At 41.9% G+C, this 24,431-nt stretch overlaps 1 protein-coding gene across 4 annotated transcripts in view; it reads right to left on the bottom strand.

The window, feature by feature from the left end:
• Positions 1-24,431, bottom strand: part of LINGO2 (leucine rich repeat and Ig domain containing 2) — a 2,187,995-nt gene that overhangs the window by 323,804 nt on the left and 1,839,760 nt on the right. For 2 of the 4 annotated variants that reach the window (XM_040358560.1, XM_040358562.1), the window contains exon 1: positions 12,099-12,792. The exons of the other annotated variants lie outside the window; for them this stretch is intronic. The gene's annotated coding sequence lies outside the window, so the exon portion shown is untranslated. Of the gene's footprint in view, positions 1-12,098; positions 12,793-24,431 lie in introns of those variants that run through there. 4 annotated transcript variants of the gene reach the window in all.

The following is a 24,431-nucleotide window of genomic DNA, read 5'->3' as shown; positions in this document are numbered from 1 at the left end:
CTGTATAAATTTGAATGGTCCCAAAAACGTGTGTGTCAAAAGTGTCCAATATGTCCGCCGCAATGTCACGGTCACAATAAAAATTGCAGATCGCCGCCATTACTAGTAAAAAAATAAATTAAAAAAATGCCATAAATCTATCCCCTATTTTGTAGACGCTATAACTTTTGCGCAAACCAATCAATATACGCTTATTGTGATTTTTTTTACCAAAAATATGTAGGAGAATACGTATCTAAACTGAGGAATTTTTTTTATTTAAAAAAAAAAAACTGTGATATTTATTAAATCAAAAAGTAAAAAATATTGTGTTTTTTTCAAAATGTACGCTCTTCTTTTTTTTTAGCGCAAAAAATAAAAACCGCAGAGATGATCAAATACCGCCAAACAAAAGATCTATTTGTGGGGGAAAAACACATTTGGTTACAGTGTTGAATGACTGCGCAATTGTCATTCAAAGTGCAAGAGCACTGAAAACTAAAAATTGGTCTGGGCAGGAAAGGGTTGAAAATGCCCTGTATGGAAGTGGTTAATCATGCAGCTAAATACCTTCTTTCACATCTCCAGTGTGCGGTTACGTGACCGCCCACCGCTCTCTTTCCCGGAACTGAGGACTACAGTGGGAGGCTGTTTCTACTCTGACATCAGCCAAGGTCACATGACCGCACACCGGCTGCATGATTTAAAAAAAACAAAGACACTACACAGTACATGGAACAAAATATGCTGGACAGCAGCACTCCAATATCACCTAAACTACACAGTATATCTTGTTATTACAGAGGGGCTGCCAGTAATTGTAATAACCAACTTTACAGACACATGTAATAGCCGCCAGATGGGAGGGGTGGGGAGGAGACGGCTCACAGACTAGGAACTGTCAGGCAGGGATAGACAGGGAGAGGGGGAGATACTCTGAACACAGCAGGATGACGGACGCACGTAAACTGACCACGGCATCATGGATCAGCAGCCATGATTACTGTGGTTAGCTCACATAGGGGGACACAGGTACAGGCAGGATCAACCAGGTTTTTTACATCATAAAATGGGACAAACTACACAGCACAAGCACCATGCTGTTAAACATGCTTTTAAGGAACAGGATCTTTTTTTTCTAGGGTTACAAATGCTAAGAGTCCTGTAGAAAAGTGTTTTTCTCTATTGTTTTCATCTCTTGGAGCCCATTTACAGCTATCCTGGCTGATATGGTTCATTAAAGCAATGTGTTTTATGTCCGGCATTATTTTATGCCGCGTACACACGATCAGTCCATCCGATGAGAACGGTCTGATGGACCGTTTTCATCGGTTAACCGATGAAGCTGACTGATGGCCAGTCGTGCCTACACACCATCGGTTAAAAAACAGATCGTGTCATAACGCGGTGACGTAAAACACAACGACGTGCTGAAAAAAACGAAGTTCAATGCTTCCAAGCATGCGTCGACTTGATTCTGAGCATGCGTGGATTTTTAACCGATGGTTGTGCCTAACGATCATTTTTTTGCTATCGGTTATGTATCCATCGGTTAAATTTACAACAAGATTGCTTTTTTTTAACCTATGGATAAATAACCGATGGGGCCCACACACGATTGGTTTGGTCCGATGAAAACTGTCCATCAGGCCGTTCTCACCGGTTTGACCGATTGTGTGTACGCGGCATAAGACTCTCTAATAACTTTTTTTCTGTCTGTATTGTTATTAAGAAGATTTGTCCCTTTATTCTTACTAGTGAGCATTTTCTACAAGAAAAAAAGTGAAGGGGAATCCAAAAATGTACGTTGTGCCAAGCTGGACCAATTTAACTATGCCATAGAGCTAATTCCTTGTGTTAAGCTTTAAGCAAACACAGTTGAAGATGAAAAGTGAACTGTGACAGAATGATGAGCATGACACCTGCAATGAGTTGTCAAGACTAATCTCCATGTAATAGCAGTGAACACTACATCTTTTCTACTCCTTCAGTGTTTAATCATTCCGTATTCACACAGCACAGACATATTATACTTTGCTTTACACTGTACATATATTCATTCACGTGAGTAGTAATCTCTCAAACAACACACAATATATTGTCCTTACCACCCCTCTTACAAATTTGGGGTGCCAATTACCCTACCAGCTTATTTTTGGATTCCAGGAGAAACCTGAACAACCCATAAAAAGCTCAAAGATGTACATAAACTCCAAGCAGATGATAGCCCAGCTTGTATTGATGCCAAGGGAACCAGAGGTGCCAGGCAGAAGTGCTAAGTATATATAGTTGCCAAAACAAAAAAGAAAAAAAAATCAACAGCTCTATTGGAGTAGAAGACCTCTATTTAATCCACAGATCTCAAATGTCACTGCAAATGCTGCTGTCTGTCAGTTAGATTATGATTTAATCTGACATTAAAAAAAGAAAAATGTGTACTTTCTCAGTTTTTGAGTTGTTCACCTACATCTCAAACACGTAATTACCAGCCTTACTCAAAGTATAGTGCTAATTCTTGAGTACTGTGTGCAAAGCCAAACTTTTATTTTATTTTTTACTTTTGAATAGAACATAGAAGAGCTAGAAACTCAATTTGTATGGCTGCCTGTGCCCCCACTGGGAAGTTACATCCTCTCTATCTGTCCTGGACAATTTCTTCCGCTACAAACAGCAATGGGAATTCTCACAGGAACAAAAGGTGATGAAAACACTTCTAATAGATACACCTGTTCTGGTGATAATGGCCTAAAAGTGGATATTCCTTCACTTTCAAGAGATTTCCTCTAAGGACCGGTTCACACTAGAATGCGGCATTGACATATGGTCCTGCATGTTTTGGTTTTGACAGCCCATTGCTTTCAATGGGGTGCTAAACATACCAGAATGTTGAAAAAGTACTGAAATTAGTACTTTTTCAGATCATCTTGCACCAAACCGTGGTCTTACGTGGTTTGGTGGCCTCTGACGTGCTTTGTCTGAGTGTGCATCTTGCAAAGGCAGTTCATGGGCGGTGAGGGGGAAATGAGAACAGCCTACGCCTTTCCTGCAGCACATTCTAGTGTGAACCGGTCCTTGAGTTCAGTGGAGTGAATTCTGATTGATTACAATGGGTTACCTGACTTTTTATTGAATAAGCTTGCATGAGTAAGGATCTGTAGCTGGCAAAATAATTATGAATGTGTCTAGAGCTACAGAAACATATAACAGGTCATATAAAAGTTACCATCGTAACTGCAAATAGCATAAACACTCAGGCCCCGTACACACGACCGAGTTTCTCGGCAGAATTCAGCCAGAAACTCGGTCGGAGCTGGATTCTGGCGAGATACTCGGTCGTGTGTACACTTTTCAGCGAGGAACCCGTCGAGGAACTCGTCGGGCCGAAAAGAGAACATGTTCTCTATTTCCTCGTTGTTCAATGAGGAAAGTCGGCCCGCCGAGCTCCTCGGCGGCTTCCACACTGAACTCGACGAGGAACTCGATGTGTTTGGCACGTCGAGTTCCTCGGTCGTGTGTACGGGGCCTCACACTCATAGCACCCCACAACTGAGGCCATCCTGTTGTGGCCTGGCAGGCAGTGGAGATAAACATGAAAAACTGACATCACAATGTGAACTTATTTTGTGCAATAAATGAAGTAACTTTGATGGGGTTAAACACTGACCTTGATAATGATGCACTGTATACATTAAATGTATACAGAGGGAGGAGAGGGTTTAAGGGGTGTGACAGGAAGTCAGGTAAATCTGTGGGTGTTGTCACAGACGGGAGATACATTTCTGCCTTGTTTAGACAATACACCAATTATTATCGGGTGTCGGCTACAGAAGTAGCCAGAAAGGTTTAAGGGCGTTGGAAAACTTCAGCTGTTCAGAATGAGGCAATTAAGGCCTCTATAAGTAATCCAGAGGATTACTACTAATTGCTGCATCCTGAGGCTTTCTGAGTGAAGGAGAGCAGTGAGCCAAATACTTCTGAAGAGGTGAGGTGCTGTTGATTTTTCTGTGTGATAAAAATCAAAAAGAGACTATTGTTTTCTGCTGTAGGACCAGCAGTGTCTGCCCAGCACTAGGCTGTGCCAGACTCCATAGATAGGTTCCTGTGTGGTGAAGGTAGACGCCCCAAGTGGCCAGGGTTTATTTTATGTTTGATTTTGTTTATGCTGTTTGGATGCTTGCACTTGTTTCCAAGCAAGATGGAAGAATAAACCAAAATCTTTTGTTTTCAACTGTCTTCGACTGCCTTTCTGTATAAATTCAGTGTGTAGTGAACCCATCCAGGGGGTCACACACACCGCTACCGAGCTAATCCCTTACAGGGGTTAATGTATAAATGTGCAGACTAGGGGAGCTGAGGGGTTAATATACAGGTCACTTACAGTAGGTGGATGGGGATGAAGGGGTTATTATACAGATAGGCATTTTACTGTAAGTGAGTAGAGGGCATACTATACATTATACTTAGAGACATACCTCCCAACCGTCCTTGATTCACCAGGACCGTTCAAAGATTTCAAATAAATCCAGGTGTCCCACGAATCAGGGCTGAATCCAGCAGCGGAACCCAGTGCTGGTACAAGTTCAGGCACGTGACTCCACTTATCCACCTTTTAGGTGTTTGTCACGCTGCAGCTGCCAAGGTGGAGACTGACATACTCAGTGCCAGTCCCTCCCCCACCCCCCTGCAAGCTTGCCTGCCCACGCTACATCCCATACAAGTTCCGGAAAGGGAGAGGAGGGAAGTTAGGACTACTCCACCTTCTCTCCATGTCCCCCTGTGTCCACCCACAACCCCCAGCATGCAGCCAATGTTGTGCCTGTAAAGGGGTTGTGTGAGTGGGAATTTTAAAGCAGTGTACATGAGGTCACTGCCTGAGCCTCTGGAGACCAGCCAGCATCTCCCTTCCTTCTATATAACATAGTGATTGATCCTTCCTTCTACATACTATTGTGATCCCTTCTTCCTGCCTTCCATATATCATAGTGATACTTCCTTCCACAGAATTTTGTGATCCTTCCTACCTTCCATGTACTATAGTGATCCTTCCTAGTTTTTATGTACCATAGTGATCCTTCCTTCTTGCCTTCCATGTGCTATAGTGATCCTTCCTTCCTTCCATGTAGCATAGTGATCCTTTCTTATTGCCCTGCATGTGCCATAGTGGCCCTTCTTTCCTGTCTTCCATGTGCCATAGTGATCCTTCCTGCCTTACATGTACTATAGTGATCCTTCATTCCTACCTTCAATGTGCCATAGTGATCCTTCCTGATTTATATGTACTATAGTGATCCTTCCTTCCTACCTTCAATGTGCCATAGTGATCCTTCCTTCCTTACATGTACTATAGTGATCCTTCCTTCCTACCTTCAATGTGCCATAGTGATCCTTCCTGCCTTCCATATACCATAGTGATCCTTCCTGCCTTCCATATACCATAGTGATCCTTCCTGCCTTCCATATACCATAGTGATCCTTACTGCCTTCCATATACCATAGTGATCCTTACTGCCTTCCATATGCCATAGTGATCCTTACTGCCTTCCATGAACCATAGTAACCCCGCTTTCCTTTCTTCGATATACCACGGTGACTCCTCCTTTTTTTCTTCCATATTCCATAGAGGTCCCTCCTTAAGCCACTCCCACTGTTAGGCGCAACTTGACCATGACAATCATTTGCTACTATGTGCTACACATACTGCAGTACTTATTTTTTGGTTCCATCCCAGGGTTCCTCAGGTCCTTCATAATCTTCTATTTTAAGCTCTCTGTCTATTTCCAGTATATACAAAACCAGATGTATTGGAAGTATTTTTTAAATGATTGTGTTGATGTTTACATGTATCTCTGAGATTTTAGCCTGTGGCACAGCACTTAAAGCATATTTTATAGGTACAAGGAAGCCCAGGTTTTGTTTAACCCTGGCCCTTAAGCCCCTGCCACTATTATGTTTGGTCACACCCACCTTTTGCTGCGGCACATTATGCTCTCTGGCATTCAGTTCAAATGTTGGGAGGTATGATAGAGACTAGATGCAGATCGTATGTACAGAACAGGAAAGGGATGTGAAAAAGTCAACAAAATGATCTCCCAATCTCCCCCCCCCTTCTCCTACATTTAATCTGTTGCAGCCACTTATCTTGCTCTAATGAATGAATCATTCATGCATACGTTCCTCCTTCCTCCTTTGAAAGAGGACAGGCAGGCACTTTTTATATCTGTGATCTCCATAACTGGTCCTCATAGCAGTCACATGGAACAGAGACGTTGCTTCTGTACACTGTGCCTGTGAACAGAGCCATCCAAGCGACATTTCATAGTTTCACAGTTCTATGCATCATGGATGCATTGCGATGTGGTGGTTTGTGTCACATCCTGCTATATTAAAAAAAAAAAAAAAACACTGCATGCATCACCTTTTCTCGGCACAGCAGGATGTGACACCGTGGAACTGGCAAAACTGGCATGTTAGTAATTTGAATGGGCCCTTTATGTGATTGGTGATCTTTAAGTTGTATCCAATCCCGCAAGAGGACTTACAAAGTACAAAGTGCTCAAGAATCCACACCCAAGACAACACTAATATATATATATATATATATATATATATATATATATATATATATATATACACACACACTATATTACCAAAAGTATTGGGACACCTGCCTTTACATGCATATGAACTTTAATGGCATCCCAGTCTTAGTCCGTAGGGTTCAATATTGAGTTGGCCCACTCTTTGCAGCTATAAGAGCTTCAACTCTTTTGGGAAGGCTGTCCACAAGATTTAGGAGTGTGTCTATGGGAATGTTTGATCATTCTGCCAGAAGAGCATTTGTGAAGTTAGGCACTGATGTGGACGAGAAGGCCTGGCTCACAGTCTCCACGCTAATTCATCCCAAAGTTGTTCTATCGGGTTGAGGTCTGGACAGTCAAGTAGCTTCACCCCAAACTCACTCATCCATGTCTTTATGGACCTTTCTTTGTGCACTGGTCCAAATCATTTGGTGGAGGGGGAATTATGGTGTGGGGTTGTTTTTCAGGGGTTGGGTTTGGCCCCTTAGTTCCAGTGAAGGGAACTCTTAAGATGTCAGTATACCATGATATTTTGGACAATTTCATGCTCCCAACTTTGTGGGCAAAATTTGAGCATGGCCCCTTCCTGTTCCAACATGACTGCACACTAGTGCACAAGGCAAGGTCCATAAAGACATGGATGAGCGAGTTTGGAGTGCAGGAACGTGACTGGCCTGTGCAAAGTCCAGACCTCAACCTGATAGAACACCGTTGGGATAAATTGGAGAGGAGACTGCGAGACAGGCCTCCTCGTCCACATCAGTGCCTGATCTCACAAATGCTCTTCTAGAAGAAAAATTCTAAAACCTTGTGGACAGCCTTCCCAGAAAAGTTGAAGCTGTTATAGCTGCAAAGGGTGGGCCAACTCAATATTGAACCCTACAAATACACAAAAGAATCACTGGCGCTAGATGAGGATAATAGTAACCCAAGAAAAATAATAATAACTCATGTGAGATAGTCCGGTGCTGTGGGAATCGTGGTACCCGGAAGTACCAAAAACACAGAAAATACACAACAAATCCGTGCTCACGAAATGAAATGATTAAATTTTTAAATGATTGGAGCTGATCTATAATAAATGGATTTTCTTCCCAAATATTTAATTGGAAACTTTTACTCTACAATATTGGGTCTACTATGAACTGTAGTTGTTCGTGAGCGCGGATTTGTTGTGTATTTTCAATATTGAACCCTACAGACTAAGACTGGGATACCATTAAAGTTCATGTTCATGTGCGTGTACAGGCACGTGTCCCAATACCTTTGGTAATATAATGTGTATATATATATATATATATATATATATATATATATATATATATATATATATATATATATATATATAAAATCATATACCAGAAAGCATCTTGTTCACTTGCTTCATTCTGTAGAACATAAACATTAATGGGTAAAATGCATGTGCATTACAGCAGAAGTAGCACAGTGTATTTGTGACGCAAATGTTTAGCTATATTAGCTATTAGCAATCCATTAGGTAGCACCCTGTGAAGTAACCACAGAACAGCTCACATATACGGTAGCTAGCACAATAATCCTTTATAAAACACATACATCATTGTTCATCAACATGTTTGGGTCAGCAAACTGCTAGGTTTAGCTAGAGGCTGCATCGGATGCATTTGTAAGTACTATAGATTAGTAATAAAGTGATCATTTCACACAATAGTTGAGATACCAGTTATGAGTGTCACGGAAATGAGACCCAAAGGGTACAAAGAATTGCTATGGCATATTTAATGAGAGCTACAGTTCAAAAAGGTCATGCTTTGCAATGATAGCACTTCTCTTTTACTGATTGTGCATTAATAGCTTGTCATGTTGTACTTTAAAATAAATGGTATGGTAACATACACCCTATCTTTTTTTTTTTTCCTCCAATAAAAAAAATCAAACGTTCACAATAACACAATGCTGCTGATGGACAGCTAAACAGAATCTCAGCCTTTTCTTTAGGCAAATATTAATGCAATAGCGCAGTCATCCATATTGACCAATCACAAATTATGTTGCATTAATCTGACAACGCTGACCCAATGAAAGCTAAAATCAGACTGCTTTCACTAGTATAAAGTAGATCTAATTCCAATCCTTTAAATCACATATAAGCCATTAACCTGGTATTGTCATTTTCAAAAGTCGTTTTCATTCTCAATAAATCTACAGCTTTCATTAAAGCAATATCCTGCCACGAAGATCCTTGTCCAGCCACTTTATGTCAGCAATGATAACTGTTTCCAATTATGCTCTTGCGTTGTCACCCTGTCACGTGCTCCCGTGATGGAGACTACTAGCAGCCGTGCTGACACGCATTGTCCACCACTGTAACCATCATTCAGCTGGTCTTGAGAAATGGCGTGCAGTTGACAGAAAACATGTGCATGTAGACAGGAAGTGAGTAGTAGAGGCTGGAAGACATCAGCAGTACTAAGGTGCCAAATAAAAGTGAAAATAATGTTTTATGGAAGAAAAAATGTAATGCACATAATAGCTGCTTGTGCTTTGCATTTAAATGGATGTCATCCAGTTAGAGTGGGACACTAAATAATATCCTTCTTCTTAAAAAAAATACACATCCACTACTCAATGACCCAGTAATCTCTTTCATGAAATTGTTTCTTATTATATTTGTCTGCCTCCTTGTAACATCCTTTGTGAGCCTTCAAACCTCTCCTCCCATCACTGCTCTATACACACTACAAATCCCATATTCCATAGTCCATCTCGCCAGCAAGAGAGGGTGGCAACAATCCAACTTCCAGTGTGACCATCTAGAACAAGGGCCTCCAATTTTTCTAAACAAATGACCAGTTTATTATCCTTCAGAGTTCAGAGGGGCTGGACTGTGGTCAGTAGGAGGAGAAAATATCCTGGCGTTGGTAAAAATGCTCCATCATTGGCGTCAGTGGGAGGAATAGTGCTCCATCATTGGCGTCAGTGGGAGGAATAGTGCTCCATCATTGGTGTCAGTGGGAGGAATAGTGCTCCATCATTGGTGTCAGTGGGAGGAATAGTGCTCCTTCATTGGTGTCAGTGGGAGGAATAGTGCACCATCATTGGTGTCAGTGGGAGGAATAGTGCCTTATAGCTGGTTTCAGTGGGAGGAATAATGCTCCATCATTGGTGTCAGTGGGAGAAATAGTGCTCCACTATTGGTGTCAGTGGGAGAAATAGTGCCTCATCCTTGGTGTCAGTGGGAGGAATAGTGCCTTATAGCTGTGTCAGTGGGAGGAATAATGCTCCACCATTGGTGTCAGTGGAAGGAGTAGTGTCTCATCATTGATGTCAGTGGGAGGAATAATGCCTTATAGCTGGTGTCAGTGGGAGGAATAATGCCTTATAGCTGGTGTCAGTGGGAGGATTAGTGCATCATCCTTGGTGTCAGTGGGAGGAATAGTGCATCATCCTTGGTGTCAATGGGAGGAATAATGCCCCATCATTGGAGTCAGTGGGAGGAATAGTGCCTCATCCTTGGTGTCAGTGGGAGGAGTAGTGTCTCATCATTGGTATTAGTGGGAGGAATAGTACCCCATCATTGGTATCAGTGGCAGTAATAATGCCCCATTGTTCTTGTCAGTGGGAGGAATAGTGCCCTAAGGGCCTGATAAAGGCAAGCAAAAACCTGCAGTTCGAAGACCACTGATCTACAATGAATGTAGCCACATTTTAATAGGAAGTTGGATCACATCAGCAAAAAAAAAAAAAATTGGGAGGAGGCTGAGAGCTTGTGAGTTAGCAACACATATACACGATTGAATTTATCATTATTATTTTTTTTTAAAACCAGGGTTTAGTGTGACGTTAATGTAACATTATAGCGCTTTGTGCATTGATAAATGTTAAAGAAGTGTTTCTAGGGCTGCATGTACTTTTATGCAACGTTCTAGCTGCTCCTGCTTTGTTATCCAGTGAGGGTTTCACATGTACTTGTATGCAGTATTACAGCTTTTTATGCTTCTTTATTGCATTCATGTTAATAAGGTTCACATGTACTTGTATGCAGTATTACAGGCTTTATTTTATATATGTTATTAGGGCTCACATGTACTTGTATGCAGTATTACAGGCTTTATTTTATACATGTTATTAGGGTTCACATGTACTTGTATGCAGTATTACAGTCTTTATTTTATACATGTTATTAGGGTTCACGTGTACTTGTATGCAGTATTACAGGCTTTATTGTATACATGTTATTAGGGTTCACATGTACTTGTATGCAGTATTACAGTCTTTATTTTATACATGTTATTAGGGTTCACATGTACTTGTATACAGCATTACAGGCTTTATTCCATACATGTTATTAGGGTTCACATGTACTTGTATGCAGTATTACAGGCTTTATTTTATACATGTTATTAGGGTTCACATGTACTTGTATGCAGTATTACATGCTTTATTTTATACATGTTATTAGGGCTCACATGTACATGTATGCAGTATTACAGGCTTTATTTTATACATGTTATTAGGGCTCACATGTACTTGTATGCAGTATTACAGTCTTTATTTTATACATGTTATTAGGGCTCGCATGTACTTGTATGCAGCATTACAGGCTTTATTCCATACATGTTATTAGGGTTCACATGTACTTGTATGCAGTATTACAGCCTTTTGTGCTTATTCAATCCATAAATGTTAACAGGGTTCACGTGTACTTGCATGCAGTATTATACCTGTTTGTTATTTGTGAGTTATATATGTCTTTATTTTTAAATACATGTCTTTTTTATTTAATAGCAAAGCCACATAAACCCTTATTTAATAAACAAATGAGGGTTTATGTGTACTTTATTGCAACAGCATAGCTCTCTGTGCTTTGTTATTAAATACATGATATTAAGGTTTCCATGTACGTGTAAGCTAAGCAGTACTATAGCTGTGTGTGCTTTGTAATGGCTTTCCATGTACTTTAATGCATATGATCACTGTGTGTACCTTTCATGCAATTCAATATCAACTTCGAATGACCCCCCCACAAAAAAAAAAAGAAAAGAAAAGAAAAAAACACCTCCCATCATTCCTATAATGACACATTGCTCCTCTAAATCCCATGTCTTTCTATGCATCGTTCCAAACAAGTCCACCTGGATACAAAGCATGCCTAGTAGATAAGATCCCATTCAATGGATTCTGCTGCAAGTCAGTGATCCACAAACAAAAAAAGAAACCGAAAAATACAATTAGCTGCAAGCAATTCAAATGAGAAAGTAGCAGCCCAGACCCCCCTTTCAATCCCCCCCCCCCCCCATCTCTAAAAAAAAAAAAGCACCCTGCTCCTTGGTGCTGGAGGGATTCTGGGGGGTACTGGAGGGTACTGGAGGATATTGGAGGGGTACTGGAGGGGTACTGGGGTATATTGGAGAGATATTGGGTTCGCTCTCTCCTTCTCCAGCACATCGGAATAGAACCCCTCCGATCCAATGTCTCTGAATGGCAGCAGCTCAGCTCCCGGCGGGTGGGCATGGCTGGCACTGGCATAGAAGAGAAGAGTAGTATAAAATGCAGCCTTACCAATGATTGATCCCCTCCTGGTCGGAGCGCTCATGGTGTACGGTGCAGACTTGCAGGGTTGGAGTGGCTGCTGGCTGCTGCTGTCATAGGAAGACACACACATTCCTTCCTCCCCGTACTGTTCATTTAACCTTGTATATACAGCAAGCGAGCCTTTCATGGAACTGTACACAGCACAGAGTAATCCCAGCACTTCTTCTACTAACATCCCAGATCCTCATCACATCCTCTGCAAGGCCAGCTCACTCATCATCAGGAGGGTGAGGAGGAGGAGGAGGTGGAGGAGGAGGAGGAAGGATCATCCCGGTCTAGTCCCCTCATAAACTCCACAGGTAAAGGAGGACACCGCCGGTGCATGGAGCGCTCGTTTCCCTATAGGGGTGGTGAGTGAGTGATGGGGGTGGGTGGTGTTATGGGGATCAGGTGGTCCTCCTCTCTACATTTGGGCATACCTCGTTCATTTAATTAACCCCCCGAGATCCAGCCTCTCATTACACGCTAATAGCTTTATCATGCACAATTAGATGGCGAGAGAAACACACCGGTCTCTGTGTGCAGGGAAAGTCTACACTAAACAATTCCTACTCGGCTTCTGGGAACAGGGGGGGCACCGTCCTAATTAACCCACCGAGACCACCCATCCTCCGCCTTTACACTCGGCATGGGGAAAACACGGGATGCTCGGCTAAATCAATCAACCCCCTCCGCTACAGTCATTGGCATACACCCACCCCATCCATCCCTTCCTATATCACACCTCATAGCTGCCTGGGTGTGACTTCACTAGGTCACTGCTCTCCACAAACACCATTCATCCAATGCACATTCTATCCTATCACTAGCATACTACCAAGAGGAACAATACACAATATCATTCATATTATACAACCACTACTACTAAGAAGAATACACACTATCACTAATATACAACCACTACTACTAAGAATACACATTATCACTAATATACAACCACTACTACTAAGAAGAATACACACTATCACTTATATACAACCACTACTACTAAGAATACACACTATCATTAATATACAACCACTACTACTAAGAATACACACTATCACTAATATACAACCACTACTACTAAGAAGAATGCACACTATCACTAATATACAACCACTACTACTAAGAATACACACACTATCACCAATATACAACCACTACTACTAAGAAGAATACACACTATCACTAATATACAACCACTACTACTAAGAATACACACTATCACTAATATACAACCACTACTACTAAGAAGAATACACACTATCACTTATATACAACCACTACTACTAAGAAGAATACACACTATCACTAATATACAATCACAACTACTAAGATGAATACACACTATCACTAATATACAACCACTATTACTAAGAAGAATACACACTATCACTAATATACAACCACTACTACTAAGATGAATACACACTATCAATATACAACCACTACAACTAAGAAGAATACACACTATCACTAATATACAACCACTACAACTAAGAAGAATACACACTATCACTAATATACAACCACTACTACTAAGAATACACACTATCACTAATATACAACCAATACTACTAAGGAGAAGAATACACATTATCACTAATATACAACCACTACTACTAAGGAGAAGAATACACATTATCACTAATATACATGTACAACCACTACTACTAAGAAGAAGAATACACACTATCACTAATATACATGTACAGCCACTACTACTAAGAAGAAGGATACACACTATTACTAACATACAACCACATACAACCACTACTACTACTAAGAAGAAGAATACACACTATTACTAACATAGAACTACATAGAACCACTACTACTACTACTAAGAAAAAGAATGCATACTATCACTAACATACAACCACTACTACTACTACTACTACTACTACTAAGAGGAAGAATACACATGATCACTAACATACAACCACTACTACTACTAAGGAGAATACACACTATCACTAACATACAACCACTACTACTACTAAGAAAACAAATGCATACTATCACTAACATACAACCACTACTACTAAGAAGAAGAATACACAATATCACTAACATACAACCACTACAACTACTAAGAAGAATACACACTATCACTAATATACAAGTACTACTACTAAGAAGAATACACACTATCACTAATATACAAGTACTACTACTAAGAAGAATACACACTATCACTAATATACAAGTACTACTACTAAGAAGAATACACACTATCACTGATATACGACTACTACTACTAAAAAGAAGAAGAAGAAGAATACACACTATCACTTCACTATATATTCACACTATCAGACCTTTTTCCCTTTCCAGTGACACCACGACACAGACCATTTTCCCCTGCCAGTGACACCACCAACACAGACCATGTTCCCCTTCCAATGACCCCACCGACACAGACTATTTTCCCCTTCCAGTGACACCACAGAGACAGACATTTTTTCCCTTCTGTGACACCACCAACACAGACCATGTTCCCATTCCAGTGACCCCACAGACACAGACCATGTTCCCCTTCCAGTGACCCCACAGACCATTTTCCCCTTCCATTGACACCACAGACACAGACCATTTTCCCCTTCCATTGACACCACAGACACAGACCATTTTCCCCTTCCATTGACACCACAGACACAGACCATTTTCCCCTTCCATTGACACCACAGACACAGACTATTTTCCCCTTCCATTGACACCACAGACACAGACCATTTTCCCCATCCAGTGACCCCACCGACACAGACCATTTTCCCCCTCCAGTGACACCACAGACACAGACCATTTTCCCCTTCCAGTGACACCACAGACACAGACCATGTTCCCATTCCAATGACATCACAGACACAGACCATGTTCCCCTTCCAGTGACACCACAGACCATGTTCCCCTTCCAGTGACACCACAGACACAGACCATGTTCCCCTTCCAGTGACCCCACCGACACAGACCATTTTCCCCTTCCAGTGACCCCACAGACACAGACCATTTTCGCCTTCCAGTGACCCCACCGACACAGACCATTTTCTCCTTCCAGCGACACCACAGACACAGACCATTATTCCCTTCCAGTGACACCACAGACACAGACCATTATTCCCTTCCAGTGACACCACAGACACAGACCATTTTCCCCTTCCAGTGACATCACCGACACAAACCATTATTCCCTTCCAGTGACACCACAGACACAGACCATTATTCCCTTCCAGTGACACCACAGACACAGACCATTATTCCCTTCCAGTGACACCACAGACACAGACCATTTTCCCCTTCCAGTGACATCACCGACACAGACCATTATTCCCTTCCAGTGACACCACAGACACAGACCATTTTCCCCTTTCCCACTTCCCCACTTTTATGCAATAAATACTAATATTATTAATGTATGCTATTAAAGTGATTCTAAAGATACTTTTTTTTCTTTTAAATAAAAAACATGTCATACTTACCTGCTTGCACAGAGAGGACCCAATCCTTCTCTCCTAGGGCCCCCTGCCAGTGCTCCTGACTCCTCTCCCCCTCCCAGTGCCTTCATAGCAGGCCACTTACTACGGGACTACTCATGTGGGCTCAATTCCAAGCCGGGCTCTGTGTGTCTATTGACACATACAGCGTGGCTCGGCCCCGCACCCCCTCTCTTCTTACAGTCTGTGACTTACAGCAGAAGGAGCCAAATGCATTAACAAAGAATGCATTAAGTTAAACATCCTTCTGCCTTTAGAACCAATTTAATATACAATAGCTACTACTACTGCTAATGCACATTATTACTGACAAAAAAATGCTCATAACTAATACTATTAGAGCTTTCTCACACTTTAGATCAACCCAAGGGAACATTGAAAACAATTGTTTCCCAGTTCACACTACGTAACGATTCAAACATGCTGCATTTTTACTCAATGCAAGTTAGCGCACCTCATGTCACCACAGCAATATTGCAATGCACTGTTTAGACTTCAATGAAGTATACTTTACAATACTTTAACCACATCGACCAATACATTCTCAGATTTCAGCGCAGCCATGATTCTGCTATTTTTTTTAGAGCTGGTAATGCTCTTCCATGTAAAAGTGATCCAAGTGGCTATGCAGCCACCAGATCTCTTTAACAAGTGGCAGAGGGGGGGTCATCACCCCCTCCCGCTGTCTTCCCGGGCCCTTCTGTTCCACTGGGAAGACAGAGACTGACGTGAAATAAATAAGAAAATAAAAAAATAATTAAAAAGCCTCTGCGCTCATGCGCAATACATGCGTAGGTCCCGCATACATATGTAAATGGCGATCTTACAACACATGTGGGTTATTGCCACGAATGTCATAGCAAGAGCAATAATTCTAGCACTAGACCTCCTTTTAAACCCTAAACTGGTAACCTGTAAAGGCTTTAAAAGTGTCACCTACAGAGACTTTTCGGTATCGTAGTTTATCACCATTCAAGGGGCGTGTACATTTTTAAAGTGTGATATTTTAGGTAGCTATTTACTTGACAACACATCATCCTTTATATTTTGCAAAACAATTGGGTATTATACTGTGTTTGTCCAAAAATTCATTAAAGTGTATTTTTTTCCTGAAAATGTGTGTTTTTTTTTGTTGTAAATATTATTTTACTAATATAATTGCAACTGTTGTAATTACTACTACTAAAACAACTACTACTACTACTATTACTACTATCCATGCTGTTGCTGAAAAATGTAGATCGGGGCCGGGACAAGGGGAGGGTGGCAAAACAGTCACGTGTCGTGTTTGGAGAGGCAAGCTGGAGATGTAACCACATGTGCTGCTCCTCACTGACAGGAGTGATTGCAGTATCATTCTTGGCAGAAGGAGCAACAGCTGGCTTCTACTGAAGAGAGGATTCAGCTTTGTCTTCCCTCCAACCTTCGCGGGGCGATAGAGAGCTAGCGCTGAGTCTGAGAACTCACCTCACTCTGAGCACAACAATGATTGTTGTCATTGAAGACTGCCCTTCTTCCTCTCTCCCCCTGTAACCTTTGTCATGTGGCATGTCACATGACTGGAGAGACATAGAAGAAGCTGCCTCTTCATTCCAGGCAGACACTGGGGTTTCTTTACTAAAGGCCAATCCACTTTACACAAGTGCACTGCACTACGCTTCCAGTGCACTGCACTGAAAGTGCAGTCACTGTAGATCTGAGGGGGACATGCAAGAAAAAAAAAAAAAAAGCATTTTTGCTTGTACATGATTGGATGATAAAATCAGCAGATCTTCCCCTCATTTCAGATCTTCCCCTCAGATCTACAGCGACTGCACATTCAAGTGCAATTGCCGTGCACTTCTGGTTCAGAGTGGATTTGCCGTTAGTAACCTGAGGTTACAAGGGTGAGGGGGGACCCCCAGACTTCGCCTCTCATCCACAAAGTCCTCAGACCTAATCTCTCCTCCTGAGACCCCTTGTTTCCTCCTCAGACCCCCCAGACCTCTCTGATTTTAATTAGAACCTTCCAGACCTCACCTCTCCTCCTCAGATTCCCCAGATCTCCCTTCAACTCCTCAGACCTGAATAGAGCCTTAGGCCGCGTACACACCATCGGTCCAAACCGATGAAAACGGACAGAATTTCAGTTTCATCGGTCCAAACCGTCCGTGTGTACGCCCCATCGGTCTTTTGTCCTTCGGACAAAAGTTAGAGAACTTGCTTTAAAATCGAACCGATGGACCGCTGCCCGATAGGTCCAAACCGATGGTTAGTACACAAAAGCATCAGTTCAAAACCCGCTCATGCTCAGAATCAAGTCGACGCATGCTTGGAAGCATTGAACTTCGTTTTTTTCAGCATGTCGTGTGTTTTACGTCACCGCTTTCTGACCCAATCGTTTTTTGGAACGATGGTGTGTACGCACATCAGACCATCAGTCTGCTTCAGCGGTGAACCGATGAAAAGGTCCGTCGGAACATTCTCATCGGATGGATCGACCGTGTGTACGCGGCCTCAGGGCTAGTTTACACTCTCTCCCCTTGTAACTTTTGTCATGTGGCATGTCAAGGCATAGAAGAAGCTGCTTCTTCATTCCAGGTCAGGCAGAAATTGTGTGTTTTTTGTGAGTACAAGGAGGAGGGGGGGGGAAACTTCCCCCCAGACCTCATCTCTCTTCCTCAAAGCCCCCAGACCTGATCTCTCCACACCTATTGGTACTATTTTGCGTATGTCACAAACATTACAAACATTTAGCTTTGCGCGCCGCTATTAGCTACCACTCCGCCGTTATTGCTAATGAATATCAAGTCCTCGTGTTATCAAGTCATGCCTTTAATTACTGTTCAAACAGAGCTGCAGGGTTAAATAGAGCTGGTATTGCCCAACACTGAGGTTTTATGGGCGGACCTTGTTTCCATCACTTTTCTTATATTATCAAAGTGCAGCTCCACCCAAAACACCCCCTCCCCCCCCCCCCCCCTATTACATTTGACACCTTTTGGGGTGGGAGAGGGGATGTGGTATGAAAAGGTACCAGCTCCCATTCAAGTTTGACCCCCCCCCTTCTCTCCGCAGCCATCCCAATCACAGAGTGCAGCACGATTTGCTCATGCGCAGTAGGAAACTTACTGAGAGCCGATTAAATTAATCGGCTTGGTTGAGAACACTGCTGGATGCTTGGACAGGTAAGTGTACACCAGGGGTCTCAAACTGGCGGCCCTCCAGCTGTTGCAAAACTACAAGTCCCATGAGGCATTGCAAGGCTGACAGTTACAAGCATGACTCTCTCAGGCAGAGGCATGATGGGACTTGTAGTTTCGCAACAGCCGGAGGGCCACCAGTTTGAGACCCCTGGTGTACACTATTTGCAGCTGCTGAATTTTAAGAGGGGAAGGGGGACTCCACTTTAATATACAATCACTACTGATATTGCAATGACAAAACACAAATATTGTCTGTGCTAGACAGTGTAGATCATTAGGTGGCAAACACAAGGCCCGCGGGCCGAATCCGGCCCGCCAGGCCATTTCATGTGGCCCTCGCACCTCTCCTGCAGCTGCAGGAGAGCTCCAGCCCTCCTCTGCTCCTACTCCAGACCCCTACTTTCTGCTTTCAAGCAATGCATCCAGCTTCTTCCCAGCAGCAGCATAAGGAAAGGGGGGTGCACTGTGATGTAAGGGAGAGTGGGGGACTCAACATCTGATGGTGGGGTGGCTCTTGACATCTAATGTAAGGGGAAGGGATGCACTGGACATCTAATCTTACAGATACAACCGGCCCTTTTGAGGACAATCATAATGCTGATGCGGCCCACACTGAAATTGAGTTTCACACCCCTGGTGTAGATTATTGGTAATATTGCTATAAGAAGGATATGTACCTAAAATAAATACATAAAATACGTGGAGGGGGCACATAACTCATTTTATAGAGACATTGGGGGAAATTATTAAAATTGGAGCAGTACATTTTATTTTATTTTATTATATTTATATTATATTTAAATTTTATTTTATTATATTTATATTAATTATATTTAATTTTATTAAAATTGGAGCAGTAAATGTTAAAGAGCCCAAGTGCTCTTTATTTTACTTTTCTATATTTGAATGCCAGAAATATAACTTGATCATTTCTCCAGTAAACTCGACACACTCTGAGTGCTTCCTAGCTTGTTATTATTCTCTAGTTACCCTTTCAGTACCTAATTACTGTTAGTGGTGTTTGAATGTTGATGCAATGCACATTTTTAAAGTATGCCTGTATTGATAAAAATCACTGAGTCAAAAACAGTAATCATGTTTAATGATACTTATGAATTACAGGAGAATCATTTACTATTGATAAAACAGTTTGATAAGTAAATGTATTTTTCATTCATTGATACTTTTAGTATTTAACAATTACAATATATAACAGTTAAAAGTACGGTATTCATGTATATGTAAGAGATATCTACATGTTTTCGTTATATACTTTGCACTAATGCCCTCTTAACTTTCCGAAAAGGCTACTCTTGCTGCCTTAATTATGTAAGACAGTGTTGGATCAAAGCTGTCCATCGATTTGAATCATTAGCAGTTGCAGGTGATGAACGCATCCAGCACCGAGCAGATTACGGAATAACCGATGTGCATGTTTAAAGACTTACAAGGGAGGCAGAGTGTGTGTTACAGGAGATTGTGAGAAGACCTAGTAAGGCAGCCCTGGATGTATGGCGTCATTTCCATCACAGCACAACACAAGGTGCTCACACAGCACGCTAAGAGGAGAGGCGGCAACAATACAAGGATGGAGACTCACACTGAAAGATATGACTAAGGAAAAGACGTAACACAAGCAGGTGCCTGACTGCTGTTAACATAATTTCATTCCTATGGAATCAAATATGCATGATAGAAACATGCCCATAAGAGGAAAAAAGCAAGGCACAGACGAAAATATACTAAACTGCTTTAACCACTTTAGCTCAGACCATTTTGTTGCTAAAGGAACAGGCCCCTTTTTGCGATTCGGCACTGCGTCGCTTTAACTGACAATTGCGCGGTCGTGAGACGTGGCTCCCAAACAAAATTTACGTCTTTTTTTTCCCCACAAATAGAGATTTATTTTGGTGGTATTTGATCACCTCTGCAGTTTTTATTTTTTGCGCTATAAACAAAAATAGAGCGACAATTTTGAAAAAAAATCAATATTTTTTACTTTTTGCTATAAAAAATATCCCCAAAAATCCATAAAAATATATTTTTTCCCCTCAGTTTAGGCAGATACGTATTCTTCTACATATTTTTGGTAAAAAAATCGCAATAAGCGTTTATTGATTGGTTTGCGCAAAAGTTATAGCATCTACAAAATAGGGGGTAGTTTTATGGTATTTTTATTAATATTTTTTTTTTACTAGTAATGGCGGCAATCAGCGATTTTTTATCATGACTGCGACATTATGGTGGACACATCGGACCCCTTTGACACATTTTTGTGACCATTGGGATTTTACAGCGATCAGTGCTATAAAAATACACTGATTACTGTGAAAATGACACTGGCAATGAAGGGGTTAACCAGTAGGTGGCGCTGTAGGGGTTAAGTGTTTCCTAGGGAGTGCTTCTTACTGTAGGGGGGATGGGCTGTGTGTCACATGACACTGATCTCTTTCTGTCCCCTCTGTAATTATTGGAGCAGCCGTTGATTTATTTTGGCTGTTCTCAGTCTCCCAGGCTGCAGGTTTGATTGCTCTTCGCTGCTTTCTAGAAAGTTATGAAACATAGGAGTGGATCAAGGCAAATGGGCAACATGAATATTTATTGTGCTGCAGCCAGTCCCTGGGGAGTTGTGCCCAGAAGGTGGCTGAGAAGCACATAAATAATATGAGCTGTAGAACAGCAGTGTCTTCTTGTTCAAAGGAATTCCACCTGTTCAGATGTGGGGTAGCTACCTGTTACCTCCAGTCTTCATGCTGTTTCAAATTTCTGTTCATCAAGGTCTTGGCTAGGGCAGAGCCAGGGGCCTACATATGAGTGGGTATAGGGCAACCAGAGACTTTACCTAAGGATCAAGCCTTCATAGCTTCACTTAGTGGCACCTGAAGGAAGCTGAATGGGCATAGTTGCTCCCCTGGCCCTGTAAGCACTACTTTGCTGCAAGATCCTTGGGACTGTGTACTATTGGGATAGCTGGGCCTCATAGTTCCTCTACTGAGAGCTACATACTGACCAGCCCCCTTTAGTTTTTGTGGAGTATTTTCTCTCCTGAGGCCCTGTACACACGACCGAGTTTCTCGGCAGAATTCAGCCAGAAACTCGATCGGAGCCGTATTCTGCCGAGAAACCCGGTCGTGTGTACACTTTTGGCCGAGGAAACCGACGAGGATCTCGTCGGGCCAAATAGAGAACATGTTCTCTATTTCCTCGTTAGTCAATGAGGAAACTTGGCTCGCCAAAATCCTCGGCGGCTTCACAAGTTTCTCGGATGTGTGTACGGGGCCTGAGAGTTGCATCCATTAGTCTCCTCTAGTTTCTTGTAGGAGAAGTGCCCTTTAAAGCTGGATCAAGTAATTCCTCACCTAAGGAGTACATACTTCTGACCTCTACTAGTCTTGTACTCGAAGATTGTGTTCTGAGCTGAGCAGAAGAACCCTTCTTAAAGCGGGGGTTCACCCAAAAATCAACTTTCTGCCATTAGATCCAGCATACTGCTGACATCTGCAGCATGCTGTTTTTTTTTTTGTACTTATCGTTTTATCAGCCTTTGTTATCCGGCTCCGAGCGTGGGGATTCCTTCTGGGTATAGGCGTTCCTAAGCCAAGCGGAGTTGATTGACGGGCTGCTAAAGTGCGTCACGCCTTCCGAAAATACTCGAAGTGACGCTCGAGTGTTTACGGCGCCTGCGCAGTCAGCTCTACACGGCAGGCGCAGGCGCCGTAAACACCCGAGTGTGACTTTGGGTATTTTCGGAAGGTGTGACGCGCTTCAGCAGCCCGTCAATCAAATCCGCTTGGCTAAGGAATGCATATTCCCCACAGAAATCCCCGCTCGGAGCCGGATAACAACGGCGGATAAAACGATAAGTACAAAAAAAAAAAACAGCATACTGCAGATGTCAGCAGTATGCTGGATCTAATGGCAGAAAGTTGATTTTTGGGTGAACAACATAGAGAAGAGTGTCCTCTTCTTTCCGTTAGGCCCCGTACACACGAGAGGATCTATCCGCTGGTATTTATCCGCGGATCAGTTCCAGCGGATAGATCCTGTGGTGTGTATGGCCCAGCGGATATTTTTCCGCGGATATTTTTCGGGCCGATGGATTTCCAGCGGATAAAAATTTCTTAGCATGCTAAGAAATCTATTCGCTGGAATCCTGTCCAGCAGATTGATTCGGTGGTCTGTACAGACTCACCGGATCAATCCGTCCGATCCCCTCCCTCGCATGCGTCGTAATGATTCGACGCATGCGTGGGAAGTCTTTACCTTCCAGCGTCGCGCACGTCGCCGCGAATGGATTCCGCGTGGATTTCGATCTGATGGTTAGTACAACCATCAGATCAAAATCCGCCAGAGGATTTATCCGCGGGAACGGTCCGGAGGACCGTTTCCAGCGGATAACCCTCTCGTGTGTACGGGGCATTAGTATCCTATACTACCCTACACCCCATCCATGTTATTCAACAATAATACCACAAAAAGTCATCCCTGAATTAGAACAAATTTTTATTCAGAAATTCAGAAATTTGGATGTATCCAAATTTCCGAATTACGAATTACGAATTCTCAGGGGTAGCGCTACATGAATACAAAACTGCATTCATTTGTATCGTAGATATTTGCCTAGAGTTCAGCTTTAATATACATTTTATTTTGCCCTAGACTGAAATTTTACTTATTTAAAAAAAAAAAAAGACATAGTAAACTCTTAACTATTCTAGGAGAGTTTATACTAGGTTGAACACATCTCCTGGCAATAGTGCTTTATAGGATTCATAATGGCACTTCTTAGAATATACACCTAGGAATTCAACAAACCTTTGCAAAGCATTAAGCTGTATTAACAGACTGTACTGTCACACTTTGCAAGTAAAGTATTTAACTGTATGTAAAGGCGGCTTTAATGCTTTGCAAAGACTTATGGAGGTGCAACCAGAAGAAGGCAAATTTCCCTGCCTTTTGCATCTATTGCGTATTTTAGTGTAACATATTAAATTATACTTGACACCCACACTAGGCTGTCAGTTCAGTGAAATCAAAAATGACTTTATGAGTTAATACTGAATACTGGCATTATCATACCTTATACAACAAGCGGTTTGTAAACATACCGAATCGAATAGAATACGGAGGAATGAACCTGTATAGCTGGCAGCATTAGTTACTTTTAACTGGACGTGTTCTGTAATGATGAAGACATTTCACCATTCATCCATCATTTAATAAATGTTTGGGAACATACCCCAGTATTTATGTCTACACAGGTAGCTCTGTCCCCTTACAGTGGAACTAAAGCCAAAGTCAGAAAAAGCATTAATGACATAATCTGATCCTGCTGTTATTTTTCAACTTTCTTTAACAGGCTAAGCTGTCCAGGAAAAGTACAAACCATTTCATATTGACAGTGGTCCTTACTAGACATGTGCAGTTTGTTTTCTTCCGAATTAAAACAAATTGTCATTTTTCATAAATTCGGATGTATCCGAATTTCCGAATTACAATAGTACTGAATTTAAACAAATCCGAAATAACGAAAAAAAAATTCAAACTAAATTTGAATTCGAATAGTTTTCAAATTCAAATTAAAATTCCATTTTTTTCTGAATTCAAATAGTTCCAATTTCCAAAGAGAATAACATAGA

Source organism: Rana temporaria, chromosome 1 (assembly GCF_905171775.1).
Source record: "Rana temporaria chromosome 1, aRanTem1.1, whole genome shotgun sequence".
In the NCBI taxonomy this organism is placed as follows: domain Eukaryota; kingdom Metazoa; phylum Chordata; class Amphibia; order Anura; family Ranidae; genus Rana; species Rana temporaria.
Note: the sequence above shows the minus strand (reverse complement) of the source record. Positions and strands in the feature narration are given on the sequence as shown.